This window comes from Anabrus simplex, chromosome 4, assembly GCF_040414725.1.
Source record: "Anabrus simplex isolate iqAnaSimp1 chromosome 4, ASM4041472v1, whole genome shotgun sequence".
Taxonomy (NCBI): Eukaryota; Metazoa; Arthropoda; class Insecta; order Orthoptera; family Tettigoniidae; genus Anabrus; species Anabrus simplex.
The window spans coordinates 377636307-377659651 of record NC_090268.1 but is presented as its reverse complement, the minus strand read 5'-3'; the positions used below and the strand labels follow the sequence as shown (position 1 = coordinate 377659651).

General features: G+C 41.6%; 1 protein-coding gene across 1 annotated transcript in view; it reads left to right on the top strand.

Annotated features, from left to right (window-relative positions):
- stol (stolid) overlaps positions 1 to 23345 on the top strand; it is a 1115479-nt gene that overhangs the window by 1080959 nt on the left and 11175 nt on the right. The gene's annotated exons all lie outside the window — the stretch shown is intronic.

The window sequence follows — 23345 nt, the reverse complement described above, 5'->3', positions numbered from 1 at the left end:
GGTGAAAGAATTCAAAAATTAATTGACTTAATTGTATGAGAATACATACATCTAATAAAAACTAAAGATGTAACGGACGTGAAAATTGGCATTTTGATCGCCTTTAAAAACAAAGAAAAACGCATTTTGTGGGGGAAACCATCTTGGGGGGCGGGAGTGGAAAGGACTTGAATTCCTTTCATGAGGACATATAAATCAAAAACTTAAGAAGTTAGAGTCGTAATAATTGCTATTTAAAAGATCCTTTACTATTAAAGAAACAAGTATTTTTTGCCGGAAAATTCACTTAAGGACGGGGGGGGGGGGGGAGAATTGTGAAAGGAAATGTAAAAAGTGAATTATTTTTATGGGGATACTTATATCTCAAAACTGAAGGTAATAGACGTGAACATTGGGGTTTGGAATCTCCTTTAAACATAAAGAAACACTCCTTCTTTTAATTTTTCTTTGGGGGGGGGGGCTAAATAAACTTAACGGCGGTGAGGTGTAAAAGGAGGTGAGACCAATTGATTTTGCTGTTCATAATGTGCTTATAAGGAGCCTCCGTTGCTCAGGTGGCAGCGCGCCGGCCTCTCACAGCTGGGTTCCGTGGTTCAAATCCCGGTCACTCCATGTGAGATTCGTTCTGGACAAAACGGAGGCGGCACAGGTTTTTCTCCGTTCACTCCGGTATTCCCTGTCATCATTCGTTCCAGCAACACTGTCCAATATTTCATTTCATTTGTCATCCATCGATCATTGCCCCAGAGGAGTGCTTCAGCAGCCGGCACAATTCCTACTGTCACCGCTGGATGGGGCTTTATTCATTCCATTCCTGACTATATATTTTCGATGTACTTATTCTGATCATAAACCGATCTTTTTTAATCTTTCCTGGGTTCGTTTTCAAGAGCCAACTTTTCCTTCGGAGAACGTTCTTAGATTATAGTAGATTCTCCTGGCATATGAATAAAAATTTAAACACATTTGAAATAAACGATAGGAATGAGTTTGACCATGCAATTGTTCACCTCTATAATAAGGTCAATAATGCACGGAAGTATGTCATTCGTATTGCCAGAAATCCCGCACATTTGCCTACGCACGACAATGGTGCTGGTCACATTCTCAACAATGACAAAGGCAGCAGATGTAATTTACCGCCAAGTAGCGGTCTTGCATCTTGCTGTGGGGTCCAGAACATCTATAATAATAATAATAATAATGTTAATGTTCTGGACTGTCGTCAAATGTGCGGACCGCGGTGGAAACGGGTCCTGGACGGGTAATGATTAAGAATGCAGTCCGGCCGCGGGTTCAGTACCGCCAAGGCACCCAAGACGACACCATGCCGGATCTCCCGAAGGATTTGATCCATATTAAGAATGCTTATAAGAAAAGATGGCAAAGATTTAGGGACTCAACAGACCGGGTGGAGTACCTGGACCTAGCCCGGGAAGTACGAAATCGACTGCTGGAAAGAAAGATTGAAAAATGGGAGGAAACTTGCCGTAATCTATTAGAAAACGAGTCAGATCGCGAATTTTGGCGGATTCTAGCAGGAAACGATTCAGATCGCGAATTTCGGCTGATTATATATCTAAAACAACATTCAATTATAAATTTCGATATAATACCGTAGCGAAGCATGGGTATCTTGCTAGTCTCGTATATTCTGAAATAATGGCTCATTAGTGAGGTAGGTCTTGACAAATTCCCTAATTTTATTACATCATGGATGTGGTTGGATGTACCTCACAGGATTCAAGCAAAATTTGGAAATTTGAAGTTCTTATTCATCTGTCATACAAAAAATAAACATTACATGCAGAATTTACTAGTAAGTTACCAGTACCCTTAGACTCTGGATCCTGAAGCAGTTGGGGAGCTTTTTCTATAGGATTTTCTTTTATGTGAAGATGGATCTTCCTGCTGACGAAACCAACAACAGTCACTCATCATGGAGGGATCCCATCTAACTTGATATCTGCATTCCATTTGTAGTATATCTCGGTGAAAACGTTCCCCTTGCTCATTGCTAACTGCACCCAAATTCTCAGGAAAGAAGTCTAAGTGTGAATGTAAAAAATATGCATTTTCAATGACATCCTACATCCTGAGTTTCTGTAGTTATTTAAAAGATCATTGATAAGTGTATCACTATTTCGTCCTTTTTTGTTACCTAACAGGTCCACAACAGACCTAATCTTCAGTGTTCGTATGTTGATGGAAAAATATTGGAAAAAAGGCAAAGATCTGTTTATAGTTTTCCTTGACATTGAGAAGGCATATGACAGCATTGCAAGAGAGAAGATATGAGAATGCCTGGGAAAAAGGAATGTGCCAGAGGGACTGGTGGGGAAAGTTCAGATGCTGTATGAGAACTGTACCAGTTGTGTGCGATTGGGTGACGGACATTCATCCTGGTTCAAGAGCGAAAGTGGAGTCCAGCAAGGCAGTGCGCTATCCCCATTATTGTTTATCACCATCATGGATGACATAATGAAGAACATAAAAAAACTCTGGTGAACTAAATGCAATGGCCTTTGCTGATGATGTTATGATCTGGGGAAAAACTGAGGAACAAGTACAGTTGAGACTCAATGAATGGAAGGTTAAGTTCCAGGAGTTCAATCTCAAGATAAGTGAACTCAAAACAGTAGTGATGGCAATAAACAGAGAGGGACAACCAGCAAACATCATGCTAGGAAACCATTCACTAGAAAGTGTGGAAAGCTTTACATACCCCGGCAGTGTAATATCTCGAGATACACTAGCCACAAAGGAGGTAACAAATAGAGTGTAGAAGAGCTCTCACTTTTACCAGCAAGTACAAACACTCCTCTGGGATCCCAAAGTACCAACAAAATCAAAGCTGGTGATGTTTTACCAGTACTCCATACAGTACCAATCTTAACGTATGTTATTGAAACCTGCACCCTCACTAAGAAAGACTCATCAAGGTTGCAGGCATCCGAGATGAAGTTCCTTAGGTCCACAATTCAAAAAACCAAACTGGACAAGTTGAGGAATAATGTGATTAGGAAGGAAGCTGGGATTGTTACATCATTGATACATCAGATCAACATGTCCAGACTGAGGTGGTTTGGGCATGTAATGGGGATGGAGCCAACAAGGACAGCATATGCTAACTTGGAGCGACATGTGGCAGGGAAATGGATGATGGGAAAACCAAGAACCCACTGGATGGACATCATAAAGATGGGCATTGCAGATCGGGGAAGGACACTGGAGGACGTCATTAACAACAGAACGTATCTCAATAAGACAGAATGGAAGAGGTTCGCCAACTGTGCCCGGGAAACTGGAACTGTAAAATGATGATGATGATTTGTTACCCAGAACCCATTAACCACTTTTGAATGACAACCATGCAGCAAGTTCAACAGGATTCAGCTTAGCACCAAATTGTGAATTCTTAAGCATTTGTCTTATCTGAGGACCGATGAAAATTCCTTCTTTTATCTTGGTTGCACTTATACTGGGAAACAGTTCTGTCAGGTATTTGAAACCTTCCCCTGTTTTGTCCATTCTCTTCACAAATTTTTTCATGAGCCCCAGTTTTATATGTAAAGGTGGAAGATAGACATTTACAGGGTTCACTAATGGCCCATGTTTTATATTCTGGTTCCGTGGTTTGAATTCAATTCAATTCAATTCAATTCAAATCAAATCAAATCAAAATCTCTTTATTTGCAAATGAGGTGTCTACCTCGGTGGCACTAAATATTAAATTAACAAGAGAAGAAAATTTTCCTATAATACAATATTATATAATTTACGCTAACAATTTTTTCTATTAAACACACAGCTCATCCTTAATAAATTTATATTGTTTACAAAATTCTACTTATAATATCTCCTGTACTACTTACAAATATAGTCAACTGGTATACAGTATGTGGAATTACTTCAAATGATACTGTACAACTGGTATAAGATTAAACTTTATATTGCATTTATTTACTTATTTTTTATTATTTTTTTACACATTCTGGAACCTAAGTAGAATAATGACCTGCTGCGTCTTAACCAGAGCCCCTTTTACCACCACTTTTCAGAGTTCCTGAAGGGCCTTCACAGCTACCGTAGCAGTCCCAGGGCCCTTGAAGTCCCCACTGTACTTCACCCCTACAGGCAGTCCCCTACTTTGGCTGTCCAAACTCCATGGACCAGGGGATGGAATTAATTTTTTTTTTTTAACACACATTTTTTATTTACAATAACCTGCACTGGTCGAATGCCCTCGAACACTTCATTTATTTTCTCTGTACGCAGAAAGTGCAGGGAAGCCCGAGAATTATGGATGACAGACAGATGTAAAGAAATTGAGATCCTTCAAGAGAAGCACGACTATTTTAACTTGCATAAGAAAGTGAAAGAACTTGCAGGTTTGAAACGGAGATGGTATGGTCAAATTTTGAAAGATGCTATCGTTCTACGTTGCGATTTTATTTGATGTAAATAAATATCACACGAGAACACGTTCACTTCCTTATACAAATTACTTTATTTACACTGTACGTCACAACACACAATTATACACAGTTGCGAATGACACTATATACACACTCAGTAGAGGAGTACCCTGAAGAAGTGCAGATATCAACGACACTGACGCGCGCACTATAACACACTCTCTTGAATCTGCCGCCTGACTCACTTGAGTCCAGTACTCAGACTCCACCTTGGAGCCCAATAGTCACTCCCAGACCATCACTTGCCTGAGTCCCAAGAACCAAGATCTGCGAACTTAGAACTGAGAACTGCCTTCACTGACTGACAGCACGATATTTATACTATTCGATCAACCATCTAGAATGATCGACTTCTGGAAGGGTTCTTACAACACTCTAATGAAACACACTCGAAACATCGATCGAACAGCTAGTCGAATGGATACTCGAATGTTCTTTCTATATTTAAAAATATATATGGAAATATCTACAACATTTGTAATGTCTCTACATGTATCTGGATAATAAAACCTTATTGTAAGTTTCCAGAACCCTTCAGATATACCAAATATAGTTCAATAAGTCTAATATACGAACATTATGGAATTTTCTACAGCTTTTGACTCTGTAGATTTTTAGGTTATACAATACGTATTTGAGGTTATACAATTTTATACTATATATTTACAGAGAAACCATATACTGGTCATGTTTAACACTTAATAAAAGATAATTTAGCCTTAAATAAACTCTAATTAAAATATATTAAACATGATTGTTACCCAGATATCCGTGGTAGGTAGAGGTGAAAGAAGGTGCGGGTGTGAATGGGTTTCAAGCTACGAAATTAACGTGCAATGTAAAATTAATTTAAAATTTAACTAGGTTATATTTTCTTTTCAAAAACAAGAGATAACAATCATAACAGGTGCAGAGTAGCAAAAATGTAGGTACAATATTACTGGATTCGGGCTCAGTGCCCTTACTTCATAACTCTTGGGCAATCAACCCCGCCTTACTCCAAAAAAAATTTTAGCCAAGGGGCAGAAAACCCCATTCATGCCCAGGAGCACTGGCTCCAAACATTACACATAAAGCCTGCACGAGGCATACAGAAACAAATTTCAAAGAGCGATCTGCTCTCAAAATTGTAAGCCTATCACAAGGCCACACCAAACTCTACCTTCAAGCTGTCCTTCTAAGGACGTATTCACAGGGGTAAAATACCCAACCTACGGAGGTCTATTACATGAAAAGAAGGTTGATTACATGACCTCTAAAATAACAATTTGAGAGGAGGCGATCTTGCACTCCTAATACACTTTGTTTTTAAAACCTAATCTGGCTCTGGGCCGCCAACGCAAGGGCTAATCCCATACTACAGAGGTGACTTAGAGAAGAACACTTTACATTACATAAACGAAGAATAGTTTGAAAAAAAATAAGTTCACCTCAAAACAAATGTGAGTGGGAGCTCGAGAGGGTAGCACTCTCTATCCCAATATGTAGCTTTACAAGAAAAAGATGAAAAGAGTAATTACATTTTAGGAAAAGGTTACATGATGGAAATGCTTCGAACCCGCCGCGAGTGTTAAACTGCCAACCTAGCAAGAAAAGAAGTTATTAATAGGCCATTACCTGGTGTTGAACGGCTGAAGAAGAAAGAGGCGCTTCCCGCCTCCTGCTATGTACTTAATACACTGAAAGATGGAACAGAAGTGGCCCGGAGACCCTAAAATCAGCAGTTTATATACTCTCGCGGAAGTTTCTAGGCGTTAGGGGAATGAAAACACCCGCCCACAATGTTTTTATTGGATAGGACCCCGCAACAGATACAAGTTGGGGGAAGATACACCAGATTGGTCAGAAATTACTAAAAGAAATTCGGGATTGGATAAATCTAAAACAAGGGGAAAAAGAGGGGTATACAGCCAACTTAAACAATAACAGAAAGAAATTTAACAAGAAACAAACTTTTGAAATAAAGATTTCTCCAACAAAATAGTTCTTTGACTCCGCACTAGGGTGCGCTATTGTTGATCTTCAGTAGTGTCCTCTAGAAGAGAAAGTTCACACTTCTTACTTCAAGCGAAACAAAAACACATCAAAAGTGACACAGTTCAAAAACTCAAAATTTTCCACGTGGTGACATCTTCTGAGAAAGTAGAGAATTAATAGAATAGATAAAGTTCAACCTTCCTCCAGAAGAGGAGTTTCAACTGGCGCAACTTTTAAATAAACGGTGTAGAGGTGTACCGCCCGGTACAGACCTCCCCCCCCCCAAAAGTTCCTCCAGGGGTGACACATGAAATCAGTTTGAAACAAAGTCCAAGTAATGATGTTGATACGAAGATAGATAGCAGAAGCATTTACAAGATTTCTTAATTCAGTTTCAAAATATTGTTTGTTGCAGGTGAATGAAAGTCTTTATGTTTGTAGAATTTGAATTTCTGAAGATAAACTTTTAATACTTCAAGGTGAAGAAAAATTTTGCAATGTCCACCAAATATTGTTGTTGAATTCCCAAGTGTAGTTATTGCTTATGGTGACTGTCCATGTAGTTGATGTAGATTGAGTCGGATGGCCAGACCGGCCGTTGCAGCTTGCGTCCAACGGAGGCCGCTCGGACCCCTCAAGTACCCTGAGATACCGCTCGCCCGCACTATGAGGGGAGCAGAGGTGTTGAAGTACGCCGCGCCCGCGGTGAACAGATACAGGCTGCGGGCATGTAGCAGGTCGTGCGCCGCACATCAGCCTTGGCCGGGAGGAGAGCTCCGGCTCGCCGTTCACATGTCGTCCTCGCTGGAGAGGAGGGGGCCCATCCCCCTCCCCAGTCGCTGCACGGCGCTGCGCGGCTGCGGGGGCGCTGAAACATTAAAGCTAGGCGGCAGAATTGTGTTGGACTATCATCTTCTTTGAGGGTACAGGCTTGTGGAGAGGTTGAGGGGCCAGCGGCGTGTAGATATCCATGGCATTTACTATTATGAAGCCACAGTGTAAGGAGGAGCAGGAGACGGGAGCGTGGTAATGGCCGTGGCAAGAACAGGATGGCAGTTTAACGGGTCGGGGCAGGTTTTACACAAGGCTTACATCTAGAACCAAAATATTACAGAAGGGGCAGAATGCCTTAAAAGTGAAACTCAAAAAAATATAACCTTCATATCCTTTCAAAATAATATGAAGCAAGTTAACACAGAAATTACACCGGTTTCACCTGGGACAGGTGAACTCTAAATATCCTCTCGGTGGCTGGATTACTTAGCAATAAGGTAACCGGCGTAAGAAAATCGAGAATGATACAAGGCCCATGAAATCTGGGGGCAAGCTTGCCCGCGGGAACAAAATTTTTGACCATAACCTGGTCACCTACCTTCAAAGTGGTGGGTCTCCGTCCACGATCATACCTTTCCCTAACCTTTTCATGAGACACTTTAAGATTGGCTTTAGCCTTCTTCCAAAGATCTTTAATGTTATCCGGATCTATTGTCTCGGGTAGAATGTCATTCAAAGACCAGAGGTTAGAGAGCGGCGAGTTGGGAACAAACTTGAACATCAAAGAAGCTGGAGTAAATTTGTGTGATTCATGGACCGCCGAATTCAAAGCAAAAGCTAACCAATGCAGGGACGTGTCCCACCTAGAATGATCTTCATGATGATAGGCAATAAGTGCGGACCTGAGATTACGGTTAACCCGTTCAGCCAGAGATGGTTGAGGGTAATAAGCGGAAGTAGTTACATGAGAGATGGACAAGTCAAAACAGAATTTACGAAATAAATTAGATGTAAAAGCCTTAGCATTATCAGATACAATGTATTGGCACGGACCAAAAGAAGCGAAAATAGAATTTAAGCAAGTAATGGTTGACTGAGCGGTAGCCAGCGTAGTCGGAAATAACCAGGAAAATCTTGTAAAACCATCTACACACACAAAGATGAACTTGTTGGCATTACCCTTTGACTGGGGGAAGGGTCCCACATAATCAATATACAGGCGTTCCATGGGGCGCGACGCTTGATGAGAAGACAAAAGGCCTACTTTAGTGGACATGGTGGGTTTACTGATCAAACAAGATTTACAAGCTTTTACAAGTTCCCGAATTTCACCGTCCATACCTTTCCATATGAACATTTCACGAATCTTTTCACGAGTTTTAAAGATTCCAAGATGCCCCCCCCAATGGGGTCTCATGATAGTATTTGAAGATCATAGGTACAAGAACCGCTGGAACAACAACTTTCATCAACTTATCATGCCTCGAAGGGCAACATAAAACACCATTCCTCAGAACATAAGGGACGACATGTTCCCCAGAAGAAAGGGTTTCCATTATCGGAGCCAGCGTAGGATCTTCACGTTGGTATTTCTCAATACCCCTAAAAAGCATGGGAGCATCTGTTAAGATGGCATTAACACCAGATAGTATGGACTCAGAAGGTGATGAACTGTCGACCGGTTCGTGGGTCTCTACGTCGTTATGAAACATACGGCTGAGTCCATCAGCAACAACATTTTCGGTACCTCTGATATGTCTAACATCAAACTGGAAGGCGGAAATACGAATAGCCCAGCGGGCTATACGACCAGTACGACGCGGCCTACCTAAGACCCAGCTTAAGGCTTGATTATCTGTCTCCAGGTCGAATTTAACGTGTTCCAGATAGAGACGGAACTTTTCTAAGGCAAATAAGACTGCCAAACCTTCGAGCTCATAGATGGAATACTTGGCTTCTTGAGCCGACAATGTCCTAGACGCATAGGCGATGGGTCGCCTCCCTAGTTCAGTCTCTTGAAGAAGGACTGCAGCTACAGCTGACGACGACGCATCCGTTTGGACGATGAATTTCTTCGAGAAATCAGGCATAGCAAGTACAGGGGCATTACAGAGAGCTAATTTAAGATCTTCGAAAGCGGCTTGTTGAGAAGGTCCCCACTCGAATTTGATGCCTTTCCTACGAAGAAGGTTTAAGGGCGCCGCTCTATTAGCGAAGTTAGGAATAAACTTCCTGAAGAAATTCACCATACCAATGAACCTGGCGATACCTTTAATGTCCTTGGGAGGTTTAAAATCACGGATGGCCTGTGTTCTAGAATGATCGACTGCTACACCATCAGGTGACACAATATGCCCTAGGAATGACATAGAGGGCTTAGCAAAGGCAACCTTGGACAACTTAACAGTTAACCCAGCCTTACGAAGGCGATTGAGAACTTCTCGCAGATGATCTAGATGTTCTTCAAAGGTTTCGGAAAATACGACGACATCATCCAAGTAGTGATATAAGTACTCAAATTTGATGTCGGAAAAGACCCTATCTAGTAGCCTAGTGAGCACAGCTGCCCCCGTGGGGAGCCCGAAAGGCACGCGGTTGTATTCGTATAAGTTCCAGTCCGTGGCAAACGCTGTAAGATGTTTAGACTCTTCGGCAAGGGGAATTTGGTTGTAGGCCTGATTCAAATCCAAGATCGTGAAGAACTTGGCCTTACGAAACCATGAAAAACAAGAATGAAGGTCGGGAAGGGGCACAGATTGCAACACCACCTTCCGATTGAGAGCCCTGTAATCAATGACAGGCCTGAAGCCTCCTTGGGGTTTCGGGACTAGAAAAATAGGCGAAGAATACGCTGACTTAGAGGGCCTAATAATACCATCCTTCAACATCTGATCGATGATTTCTTTCAGAGCCTTCATTTTAGGTGGAGATAGCCTATACGGTGGAAAACGGACAGGAATCGAATCCGTGACCTCAATTTTGTATTCAATAAGGTCAGTAACACCAAGAGTATCAGAGAACACCTCGGGAAACGACTGACACAGTTTCCGAATACTATCAGCCTGCTCCTCAGGTAGATGTCTAAGGTCTAACAACATCTCATCCTGGGTAGGCGAAATAGATGAACATGATACAGAATTACACTTTAACAAGGGAATTCTACAATTGGACGCAAATTTGAATGTGCACGACCTACTCTGGAGATCGAGCACAAGACCAGTGTGAGAAATGAAGTCCGCTCCCAATATGATGGGGCAAGACAAACGCTTGGCCACAAACAATTTGATCTTCCATGTAAATTTAAAAACCCGAATTTTGACATGTAAGGAACCTAGAATTTCTAATGGAGATGAATTAGCCAAAACATATTTAACAGGAGATGAGTCATAGTCAGGGAGTTTACAAACAGATTTCAATTTAGAATACCAATCAGCCGAAATAATGGAACAAACACTGCCTGAATCTAAGAGAGCTGTTATAGGCTCGTTATTTAACTCAATCTTAAGAAAAGGAACAGGTGCGGGGGTATCCGCCGCAATCCTAAGACACTCTTTAGGGCATTCAAAAGATGAATTTGAAGGCTGGTCGTTCTCTGCATTTACAACCTGTTTACTAGGGGCTAAGTCTCGGGAAGATGGATTAGTCGGCTCAGCCGACGCCACTAGTCACTTTTTATTATTGGCATAGCTGGAATTTGCACCAGAAGTTGAGCAGGAGGGGGTGCTATTTGAGTTTGGGCAATTCTTGGCGATATGTGAGAAGGCCCCACACTTAAAACAGCCTTGTGATGACCCTGCTCCATTCCTTGTCCCACTTGACTTGATCAGAGGACACTTATTCCGCAGATGGTCAGGCGACCCGCACGCATAACATTTACGGGGATTGACTGGTCGGCGAGGTGGAGGCCGAGTGTTACTAAAGGAAGGCGGGGGTTCTTTCGCGACACGCAAAGAATCGGCGTATCTAACTCCTTCCGCTGAGACGGCCAATGCTTCAAGTTCAGAGAAGGTTTGCGGACACGCCGCGAAACACAAATATGACCTGTAGGATGGCGAAATACCTTCTACAATAGCCTGCACAATCTGATCTTCAGGAAAGTGCAGAGCAAACACCCTAGTGTAGAATTTGATATCTTGAATGAAATCAGCCAAGTTTTCATCCAAGCGCTGTACACGGTAATAGTACTTCTGAATCAGGGAGGACCTGGCCCTAGCCGGGATGAAGTTAGCTAGCAAATGGGCATGGAAATCCTCAATAGATGATTGCTCGGCAATGGCTCTTACGATTTTATCAGAGAGAATACCAATAGCATACGGATAGATAATTTGCAAAATTTGACATGGCGAAAGAGAAAAAACAAGAGCATGATCCTGAAATTCCACTAGAAATCTTAAAAATGAAATTACATCACTGGTGGTGTTGACGGAAAACTTAGAGATACCTCTAAGCAACATTGCCAATGGATGAGGCAAGCTGCTAAACCCGGGCGACATAGTAGGTAAAGGTTTCAATGGCAAGGAAGTTAATTCAGCACGTACATTGTTCAACGATGTGCGGCGTTCAGACTCGTTGTCCAATGGGGCAGAGATAGTTTGGGCAGCAACGGTTATCCTATTGCCTTCTCCCTTAGCAGGTTCTTCCTCACTACTTACATTCACTATGGTGGGCTGATCAGATTTGGGAGGAACTTCCCCAGTTAACAATTGAGTGACTTTACTAGACAATTCAGAGATAGTTTCAAGGAGCGTATTAGCTTGCTTCCTCTGAACGTCATTCACCTTCAGAGACAACAGATCATTAACTCTATTTGAAAAGTGATATAATCTGCCTTGCACACGCTTAATTTGGTTAGGAGACGGATCATTTTCATCAAAAAAACTAACTACGGAAGCTAGCCCAGTAATATTCTCCGTGATCGTGGAAAGAGAGTCGTCAATTTCTTTCTCTCCCAAATTGGGGATGGAAATGGGCAAATCAAGGGACTCTCTAAGCTTGTTAGTGTCTATTGCAACCGTGCCTCCAGATTGAACGTTTCTGATAGTTAACTCGTATATCAACTCCTCTTTGCGCAAATAGTTAAGGAGGAGAACATCGCGAGGGCCGGACATGATGACAGAACAATTTTTAAAAAAAACTCAAAAAATTCCAGCAACTGAGAAAATTGTTAGAGTTCGAATTAAAGCAATGTTTAGCCGTCAAAAGGGGCTAAATTGAGACCCATTCAACCACGCTCTGCTACCACTTGTTACGGAGATATCCGTGGTAGGTAGAGGTGAAAGAAGGTGCGGGTGTGAATGGGTTTCAAGCTACGAAATTAACGTGCAATGTAAAATTAATTTAAAATTTAACTAGGTTATATTTTCTTTTCAAAAACAAGAGATAACAATCATAACAGGTACAGAGTAGCAAAAATGTAGGTACAATATTACTGGATTCGGGCTCAGTGCCCTTACTTCATAACTCTTGGGCAATCAGCCCCGCCTTACTCCAAAAAAAATTTTAGCCAAGGGGCAGAAAACCCCATTCATGCCCAGGAGCACTGGCTCCAAACATTACACATAAAGCCTGCACGAGGCATACAGAAACAAATTTCAAAGAGCGATCCGCTCTCAAAATTGTAAGCCTATCACAAGGCCACACCAAACTCTACCTTCAAGCTGTCCTTCTAAGGACGTATTCACAGGGGTAAAATACCCAACCTACGGAGGTCTATTACATGAAAAGAAGGTTGATTACATGACCTCTAAAATAACAATTTGAGAGGAGGCGATCTTGCACTCCTAATACACTTTGTTTTTAAAACCTAATCTGGCTCTGGGCCGCTAACGCAAGGGCTAATCCCATACTACAGAGGTGACTTAGAGAAGAACACTTTACATTACATAAACGAAGAATAGTTTGAAAAAAAATAAGTTCACCTCAAAACAAATGTGAGTGGGAGCTCGAGAGGGTAGCACTCTCTATCCCAATATGTAGCTTTACAAGAAAAAGATGAAAAGAGTAATTACATTTTAGGAAAAGGTTACATGATGGAAATGCTTCGAACCCGCCGCGAGTGTTAAACTGCCAACCTAGCAAGAAAAGAAGTTATTAATAGGCCATTACCTGGTGTTGAACGGCTGAAGAAGAAAGAGGCGCTTCCCGCCTCCTGCTATGTACTTAATACACTGAAAGATGGAACAGAAGTGGCCCGGAGACCCTAAAATCAGCAGTTTATATACTCTCGCGGAAGTTTCTAGGCGTTAGGGGAATGAAAACACCCGCCCACAATGTTTTTATTGGATAGGACCCCGCAACAGATACAAGTTGGGGGAAGATACACCAGATTGGTCAGAAATTACTAAAAGAAATTCGGGATTGGATAAATCTAAAACAAGGGGAAAAAGAGGGGTATACAGCCAACTTAAACAATAACAGAAAGAAATTTAACAAGAAACAAACTTTTGAAATAAAGATTTCTCCAACAAAATAGTTCTTTGACTCCGCACTAGGGTGCGCTATTGTTGATCTTCAGTAGTGTCCTCTAGAAGAGAAAGTTCACACTTCTTACTTCAAGCGAAACAAAAACACATCAAAAGTGACACAGTTCAAAAACTCAAAATTTTCCACGTGGTGACATCTTCTGAGAAAGTAGAGAATTAATAGAATAGATAAAGTTCAACCTTCCTCCAGAAGAGGAGTTTCAACTGGCGCAACTTTTAAATAAACGGTGTAGAGGTGTACCGCCCGGTACAATGATAATTGAAGGTTTTACGTCAGTTACAATGTCGTACCTACGACAATTATCCCCTCTAAAACCTTCAATATCTACCCTTTACATTCCCTAATTCTAGGTCTTAAATTATATCTAGGTGTCCTTATATCTATTTCTACGTCTCTCTTAGTCCTCGCTATTCAGTTACACTTAGGCTACCTCAATCACATTTGTCTTCTCGTTGGCGTTGTTAAAATCCACATATCGCAGCTAGATAGTTCAATCGATATCCACCACCTTCCCATGGGGGATCCGCTGGATCTGGCTGACGATGTCCCTGTTCTCCGTAGCAATGATCTGCAGGTCCTTGCGTGGCAGTCGACACTCCACTGACTTTCCCCTTGGTCGTGCCTTTGTGTTCTGCCAGGACGTTCGCGTCTTTGTAGCCCACCGGTGTGATGCACGGGAGAGGCTTGCACATCGTGGTGTTGGTCCCGTTGAGTCTCCTCTTTTTCCGGGGTGCTGAATTCATCGTTCCTACCGGCATATGATTTTGTGCCGGGACTACTCTCCTGATTACGTGGCACCCTCGTTTGTCGGTTGCAGTCGCCACAATGATCCCGTCATCCCGTGGAGTTGTCATCTTCACGACGCCGGAGCCGTCATCACTGCTTGCGGGCTTCACCCGTCTCTCCAGAGCTGTCGTGCTTTCACACAGTGCACTCGCTGTTTTCACTGGGCCTTGAACTACGGACTCCACCATCGCTGCAATGATCCCGTCGTCCCGTGGAGTTGCCATCTGTACGACGCCGGAGCTGCAATCACTGCTTGCAGGCTTCAACCGTGTCTCCGGAGCTGTCGTGCTTTCACACAGCGCACTTGCTGTTTGCGCTGGGCCTTGAACTACGGACTCCACCGAGGCTCGTACTTCGTTGTCCAACGACTTGATTTGGTCCGATATTCCTTGAGACTGGGCCTCGATTATCCATCCAAGTTTTTCGGACTGGGCCTGAATTTTACCCTCGAGTTTTTCGGACTGCGCCTGAATCAACGCAGTTAGTTGTGCAAGCATACTGCATACCCGGTCGTTGGTTTCTTCCTCCGAGGTGACTTCGAAGTCGAAACTGTCTGGGTCCTCCTCGCTGTCTATCAAATCCTGGCGTAGCCTCTACTGTAGGTCCGCTTTGCTTCCAGCCGTCGGTAAAACTCGGGATGCCAGCGCTTTCTGTAACATCGCCACGGCCATTTGTTCGATCTTCATTACTGAGTCTTGAAGTGTCCTGTCACGGTCGCCAATTTATCGTTCTACATTGCGATTTTATTTGACGTAAATAAATATCACACGAGAACATGTTCACTTCCTTATACAAATTACTTTATTTACACTGTACGTCACAACACACAATTATACACAGTAGCAAATGACACTATATACACATCAAAGAAAGGACAATAAGTTCCACCTTTTCAATACTATATATTGTGTGAAAGTTTTACATTACAGTTAAAACATCACAACTTTTGTACATTCGGTACCGGTTTCGACAGACTCCCTGTCATCATCAGCCAAGAATAATTAAACAAAGACAAGTATAAATCATGATTCTTATGGTGTGATTACAATGGTGGATTAAAAATATACATTATATGATTAAAATAGTATATATATGTATATACACAAATAAAAGGTAAGTAAAATGGGAATGGTCATTATTCTATGAGGTGTACACCTTAATATTTCTAATTAATACATACATACATAAATACATAGTGAAAAAATTAACTCATCTATTTCTGCTTGCATTGAACATTAATATAATTCTTCCATTCTTAAGTCCAAGTTGAAGCTCCAATCGAATTTTATTGTACATATTTTATGTGGAACACCATTCGACTAAATCTTTGTTTACCTTTTTAATGTGTCAAACATGGCTACATAACTTCAATCAATTGACTGGTCAAAAAGTTAAAATATTACAGATTTAAGCCTACAATCAAATTTCACTATAGGCCCTAATTATATATTACAAGAACAAAATTTCTTTTAACAAATTAACCTTTTAATTAGAAATATTAAGGTGTACACCTCATAGAATAATGACCATTCCCATTTTACTTACCTTTTATTTGTGTATATACATATATATACTATTTTAATCATATAATGTATATTTTTAATCCACCATTGTAATCACACCATAAGAATCATGATTTATACTTGTCTTTGTTTAATTATTCTCGGCTGATGATGACAGGGAATCTGTCGAAACCGGTACCGAATGTACAAAAGTTGTGATGTTTTAACTGTAATGTAAAACTTTCACACATATATAGTATTGAAAAGGTGGAACTTATTGTCCTTTCTTTGATGTAAATCTTGTTTCAATACGGAACCTAAATATGAAATTCTTAACGTTAAACTATATACACACTCAATAGCGGAGTACCCTGAAGTAGATTCTGACAAGTGCAGATATCAACGACACTGACGCGCGCACTATAACATACTCTATCTTGAATTTGCCGCCTGACTCACTTGAGTCCAGTACTCAGACTCCACCTCGGAGCCCAACAGTCACTCCCAGACCATCACTTGCCTGAGTCCCAAGAACCAAGATCTGCGAACTTAGAACTGAGAACTGCCGTCACTGACTGACAGCTTGATATTTATACTATTCGATCGACCATCTAGAATGATCAACTTCTGGAAGGGTTCCTACAACACTCTAATGAAACACACTCGAAACATCGATCGACCAGCTAGTCGAATGGGTACTCGAATGTTCTTTCGATATTTAAAAATGTACATGGAAATATCTACAACATTCGTAATGTCTCTGCATGTATCTGAATAATAAAACCTTACTGTAAGTTTCCAGAACCCTTCAGATATACCAAATATAGTACAATAAGTCTAATATAAGAACATTATGGAATTTTCTTCAGCTTTCAACTCTATAGATTGTTAGGTTATACAATACATATTTGAGGTTATACAATTTTATACTACATATTTACAGAGAAACCATATACTAGTCATGTTTAACACTTAATAAAAGATAATTTAGCCTTAAATAAACTCTAATTAAAATATATTAAACATGATAATTGAAGGTTTTACGTCAGTTACGATGTTGTACCTACGACAATGCCAATAATGAAATCATCTTGGATGTGGAAGGGAAACTCAAACAATGGAAGGAATATATAGAAAATCTCTTCAAAGATGACAGAAATGATCCTTCTTCACCTGACGAGAGAATAAATGAAAATAGCCCTGAAATAACAAAAAGTGAAGTTGTACATGCCGTAAAACTTCAAAAGAATGGTAAAGCAACTGGACCTGACGGTGTGTACGCTGAAGTTCTCAAAGTAATAACAGAACAGGAATCTACCGGCCTCAATATCTTAACATCATTATTCAATCAAATATATGTATCAGGAGAAATACCATCAGAATGGCTGAAATCAACCTTCATACCACTACCGAAGAAGCCTAACTCATCTCAGTGCGATGATTATCATAAGTTTGATATCTCACATGCTCAAAATATTCTTGCGAATCATTCACACTAGAATATACAAAAAATGTGAATCCCACATGGATCAGAATCAGTTCAGTTTCCGAAATGGCATTGGTACACGTGAGGCACTCTTCTCGTTAGATGTGTTGTTACAGAGGTGCAGAGATATGAATGTTCATGTCTATGCCTGTTTTATAGACTATAAAAAAGCTTTTGATTGTGTCAGGCACAATAAGCTGATAGAGATTCTGAGATCAACAGGTATTGACTCTGGTGACTTACGTATAATCAGTAACCTGTACTGGAATCAGTTTGCAAATGTCAAAACTGATCAAGGAACTTCAGAAACTGCTTCGATCAGGAAGGGCGTCCGCCAGGGTTGTGTACTGTCACCTCTGTTGTTTAACATTTACTCAGAGGCAATCTTTAAAGAAACATTGGAAGACTATGGTGGGATCAAAATTAATGGGAAAATCATCAACAACATCAGATATGCAGATGATACTGTTGTCATAGCTGATGACATGCCTGCCCTTCAGTGCATGATTAAACTCCTTAGTTCAGCACAGTAAAGAGTTTGGATTATATGTTATCCCCTCAAAAACTAAACTGATGGTGTTCTCTAAGAAGACAATTCGGACAAATCTCACAACAAAAGATAAAATAGTTGAGCAAGTGTCTTCTCTCAAATATCTGGGTACCATCGTGGAAGACCAATGTAACTCCAAACGGGAGATAATATCTAGAATTGAGCAGGCCAGGAAACAATTCATTACCAAGAAGAAATTCTTTGTGAGGTCAGATCTCAGTCTCCAAGTACGAATTCGTATGATCCGCTGCTATATATTTTCTGTTCTCCTATATGGATGTGAAAGCTGGACTCTGGATCCAATCATAGAAAAACGTATTGATGCCTTCAAAATGTTCCTGTATCGCCATCTTTTGCGGATATCCTGGGTAATGAAAATCTCAAATGCCGAGGTCCTTCGTCGGATAAAAAAGCAAAAAGAACTACTGCTCACCATAAAACAGAGGAAAACACAATATCTAGGATATATCATGAGAGGTGAGAGGTATCAATTATTACAGCTTATTATCAAAGGGAAGATACAGGGGAAGAGATCTGCTGGGAGAAGAAGAAATTCATGGCTGAAAGACCTTCGAAGATGGCACTGCTGTACTTCAGAAATGGCATTCCATTCTGCGCTGTCAAGATCAGAGTAGTTACGTGGATCACCAACCTCCGCTCGGAGACGGCGTCTTAAGGAGAAGAAGAAGAAGAAGAAGATGAATAGCAACACTCCAATTTTTTTTAAAGTCCAAGTTCAGCCCCCTTTGGGGTGGGACGCAATGGGGGACTGAGATATAAAAAATAATCAAAAATAGTGTCGAATCCATATTTTTCAGGGTCGCTTAGATGAATAGTGACACACTGGGGATTTTTAAAGTCCAAGTTCAGCCCCCTTTAGGGTGGGGGACAAGGGGGAAGTGATATATAAAAATAATCGAAAAGAGTGTCGAGTACTCTTCAGGGTCACTGAGATGAATAGTGTCACTCTGGATTTTTACTATCAGGAGACAAACCACGTGGGGGTAGGACACCCCAGAAACCCTTGGGGGTGGGGGGTAAGGGGTGTCATATATAAAAATCATCGAAAGTAGTGTTGAATCCATACTTTTGGGCTCGCTAGATGAATAGTGACATCCCAGGATTTTTTAAAGTCCAAGTTCGGCTGCCTTTGGGATGGGGGGCAAGGGGGATGAGATATAAAAATAATCATAATTAGCGTCGAATATATAGTTTTCGAGGTCGCTGAGGTGAATAGTGATACTCCGTATTTTTTGTATCAGGAGACAAACCACGTAGGGGTAGGACACCCCAGGAACACTTAGGGGTGGGGAGCGAGGGGGGTGAGATATAAAATCATCAAAAGTAGTGTCGAATCCATACTTTTTGGAGTCGCTGAGATGAATAGTGAGACTCCGGATTTTTTATAAGTTCAGTCACCTTTAGGGTGGGGGACGAGGGGAGATTCATACAGTATATAAAAATTATCAAAAATAGTGTCGAACCCATAGTTTTCAGGGTTGCTGAGATGAATAGTGGCAGTCTACAATTTTAGTATCATGAGACAAACCACGTGGGGGTAAGACACTCCATGCACCCTTAGGGGCGGGGGGCGAGGGGGCTGAGATACAAAAATCATCGAAAGTATTGTTGAATCCATACTTTTTGGGGTCATTGAGATGAACAGTGACACTCCGGAATTAAACCAAGTTCAGCCCCCTTCGGGGTAAGTCTACATTCAACCCCCTTTGGAGTGGGAGACAAGGGATGAGTGATATATAAAAATAATCGAAAATAATGTCGAATCCACAGTTTTCGGGGTCGCTGAGATGAATAGCGGCACTCCGGATTTTAAAGTCCAAATTCAGGCCCCTTCGCGGTGGGGATTAGGGGAGTTTGAGATATAAAAATTAATCGAAAATAATGTTGAATCCATAGTTTTAAGGGTCGTTGAGATGTATAGTAACACTCCGGATTTTTAAAGTCCAAGTTCAGTCCCTCTTTGTGATGAGGGTTGAGGGGGTGAGATATAAGAATTAATCAAAAATAGTGTCAAATCCATAATTTTCGGGGTCACTGGGATGAATAGTGGTGCTCCGGATTTTTAAAGTCCAAGTTCAGCCCCCTCCAAGGTGGGGGCGAGTGGAGAGTGATGTATAAAAGTAATCGATAATAGTGTCGTATCAGTAGTTTTCGGGGACATTGAGATAATTAGTTTCAGTCCGAATATTTTATAAGCACAAGTTCACCCCCTTTGGGGTGGGAGCGTGAGGAGAGTGATAAATAAAAATAATCAGTAAATGGTCTCGAATCCATAATTTTCGTGGTCGCTGAGATTAATAATGACACTCCGGAATTTTTGTAAAATCCATATGAGATATAAAAATTAATCGAAAATAATGTTGAATCCATAGTTTTAAGGGTCGTTGAGATGTATAGTAACACTCCGGATTTTTAAAGTCCAAGTTCATTCCCTCTTTGGCATAGAGGGAGATGGGGTAAAACAGAAATTTTCAAAAATGACCGATATAATGGATGTTCCGGCATAGCTTTCAACCAAAATTGATACAAGTATGACTTACTATGTGGAGAAAGTACTGTTTAGGATAAGACACCCCAGGAACCTCTAGAGTAGGGTTGATTTATATAATTATGTAACTAAAATCGAACAATAATAGTTTTCGGGACTGCTGGAGCATTTCACTCCAAGCCTGGTACACTTATGACTTACTATCAGGAGATAAACTGCGTGGGGCTATGACAAATTAGCACCCCTAGGTGTAGGTGTTAGAGAGGGTGAGATATTAAAATAATCGAAAATAGGGTCACATCCAAGGTCTTCAAAGTCGCTGAAATGAATAGTGACACTCCGGTCACTGGCGTAGCCAGGGGGGGGGCCCAGGGGGGCCGGGCCCCCCCCAAAATATTTCCTGAAACTAGAGAAAGGATTAGCCGTTGTTTTACGTACGGTACGAACAACTTAAAAACGTACGCCGAAATGTTAAATTAACGTAGCGACAAGAATCTATGAGTAGGGCTCAATAGGGAAATACACAATTCTCCATATTTGTACTGCTTGAATGAAAGGAAGACACTTAGGATTGTGATGCGCGAGGATATTTTCCTGTAGAGGCCTCAGTATTGGGAATGAAACCGTGTATTGACAAATGTCAAGACATGAAGAAAGGGCCAATTAGCAAGGGATTACTCAGTAGGGGGCCGGAACGTGACCACCGAGATAACGGGGGCCACGTCCAGAAACAGCTGCAAGCTTACAACATCGTGTCAGCTTTTGCAGATCGGTTCCCGGAAACAACAATGTCCTAGGGATCCTCGGGTTGCACCGTGGTTGAGAGATGTGCTGTGTTTGAGTTGCAGCGTTGGGAAGACTGTGACAGGATTGTGATCTGCACGTTAGTTCCTCGTTTTGTGCCATATAAGTAACATTTTGAAGAGGGACCGTTTTGTTACTGAAAAGCCAATACTATGTGCATCCTCGGTAAGTTATGAAAGAGGTTTTTTTTTTTTAAATTCTTACAGTGCCAAGACAATCGCGGATGCGTGCCTAAGTTCGATAGGTAGGCCTATATATTTTGTCAAATGCCCGGGGACTGATTGGAACCTCAAATGGCACCATCAAAAGTGCGGGTAAATACTTTATAATTGGCGGGCATGATAACTCCGTTCCAATGCTTCTATCTTCTCATCAGGACGGCCCAGGCTTGAATCGCAGTCGATACATGAAACATTTTTAAAATGGGTAGTCACGTTCTACTGATACGGATTCTACTTAAAACACTAGATCCCGTCCCTTACCTTTCTTTATACTTTTGAGTCAGAACCGCATCATTTATGGTGGTGTATTTTGAGTATCCAACCATTCTTCGGACTTACCTTGTACCTTAAATGGTGAGTGGATGCAGTGGCGTACCCACAAAATAATTTCAGTGGGTGGGGTGCAAGTCCAGGCCAGTAGTGTGGATACAACTTTCCCTTGAAAGGGGTTGTGAAAAGATTTTTTATTTTTTATTTAGAATTTGCTTTACGTCGCACCGTAGGTCTTCAATGGCGACGATGGGAAAGGAAAGGGCTGAGAGTGGGAAGAAGCGGCCGTGGCCTTAATTAAGGCACAGCCCCAGCATTTGCCTGGTGTGAAAATTGGAAACCACAGAAAACCATATTTAGGGCTGCCGACAGAGGTGTTTGAACCCACTATCTCCCGGATGCAAGCACACAGCTGTGCGCCCCTAACTGCACGGCCAACTCGCCCGGTCAATATGAAAAGAAAGCCGGTCCTACCGAGTGCGGTGAGGGATCTTCAGTAGATATTGTTGGTTTTGATTGTTACCATGTACAATCATAGCTTTTTTCCTTTAACATAAACTGGCTGCATTATTGAAACTGTTCGTAAATATCGTTCTTCGTTTGTGAGGAAGTAGAATCTTCATTTAATTTGTCTTAAAAAATAGGAACCACTTTGGTACTACACCCCGTGAAGGTGACTACCTTCCAGGCCGTATATATTTCGATTACGAGAGACTCAAGGAAAACTCTACTGCACCCCAAAACAAGGCTGTATCCTCCCCATCCCATGCCTTTCTTAACTCTGTCAGTGCCGGGAATCGAATGCAGGATCTTAAGTCAAATTCGAAAATAAGGAGACCTAAAAGTACCAGCCGGCCCCACAGTGTACGGGTAGCATGCCTGCCTCTTACCGGAGGCCCCGGGTTCTATTCCCAGCCAGGTCAGGGACTTTTACCTGGATCTGAGGGCTGGTTCGAGGTACACTCAGCCCACGTGTTTATAATTGAGGAGCTATCTAACGGTGAGATGGCGGCCCCGGTCTAGAAAGCCAGGAATAGGCTAACAGCGGAGAGGATTCGTCGTGCTGACCACACAACACCTCGTAATCTGCAGGCCTCCGGGCTGAACAGCCGTCGCTTGGTAGGCGATGGCGCTTCGGGGCTGTTACGTCATGGAGTTTAATTTGGAAAAGTGAACAGAGAAGGAAGCGACACCCCTGCAAGGTTCCTTAGCTTCCAGCTAGTTCTTCTGTCCGGCCTCGTGCTTTTAGGACAGTAAGAAAACGTACGCCTTAATAAATGCTCCTCATAAAACCTTTGTAAAAATACTAGCTGCATCTATTTATAACAATAATCACAAACGCCTCCTTTTCATGTGGCTCAGTTGGTTGAGTCGCTGTCCTTCTGAGTATGAGTTCGCAGGTTCAAATCCCGGGTTGGATCGGTAACCCTTAAAACGGTGTTGAAATGGCAACAGCTCAGTGTCGTTGATTTCTGGCACGTTAATAAAAATTATAGATACGAATA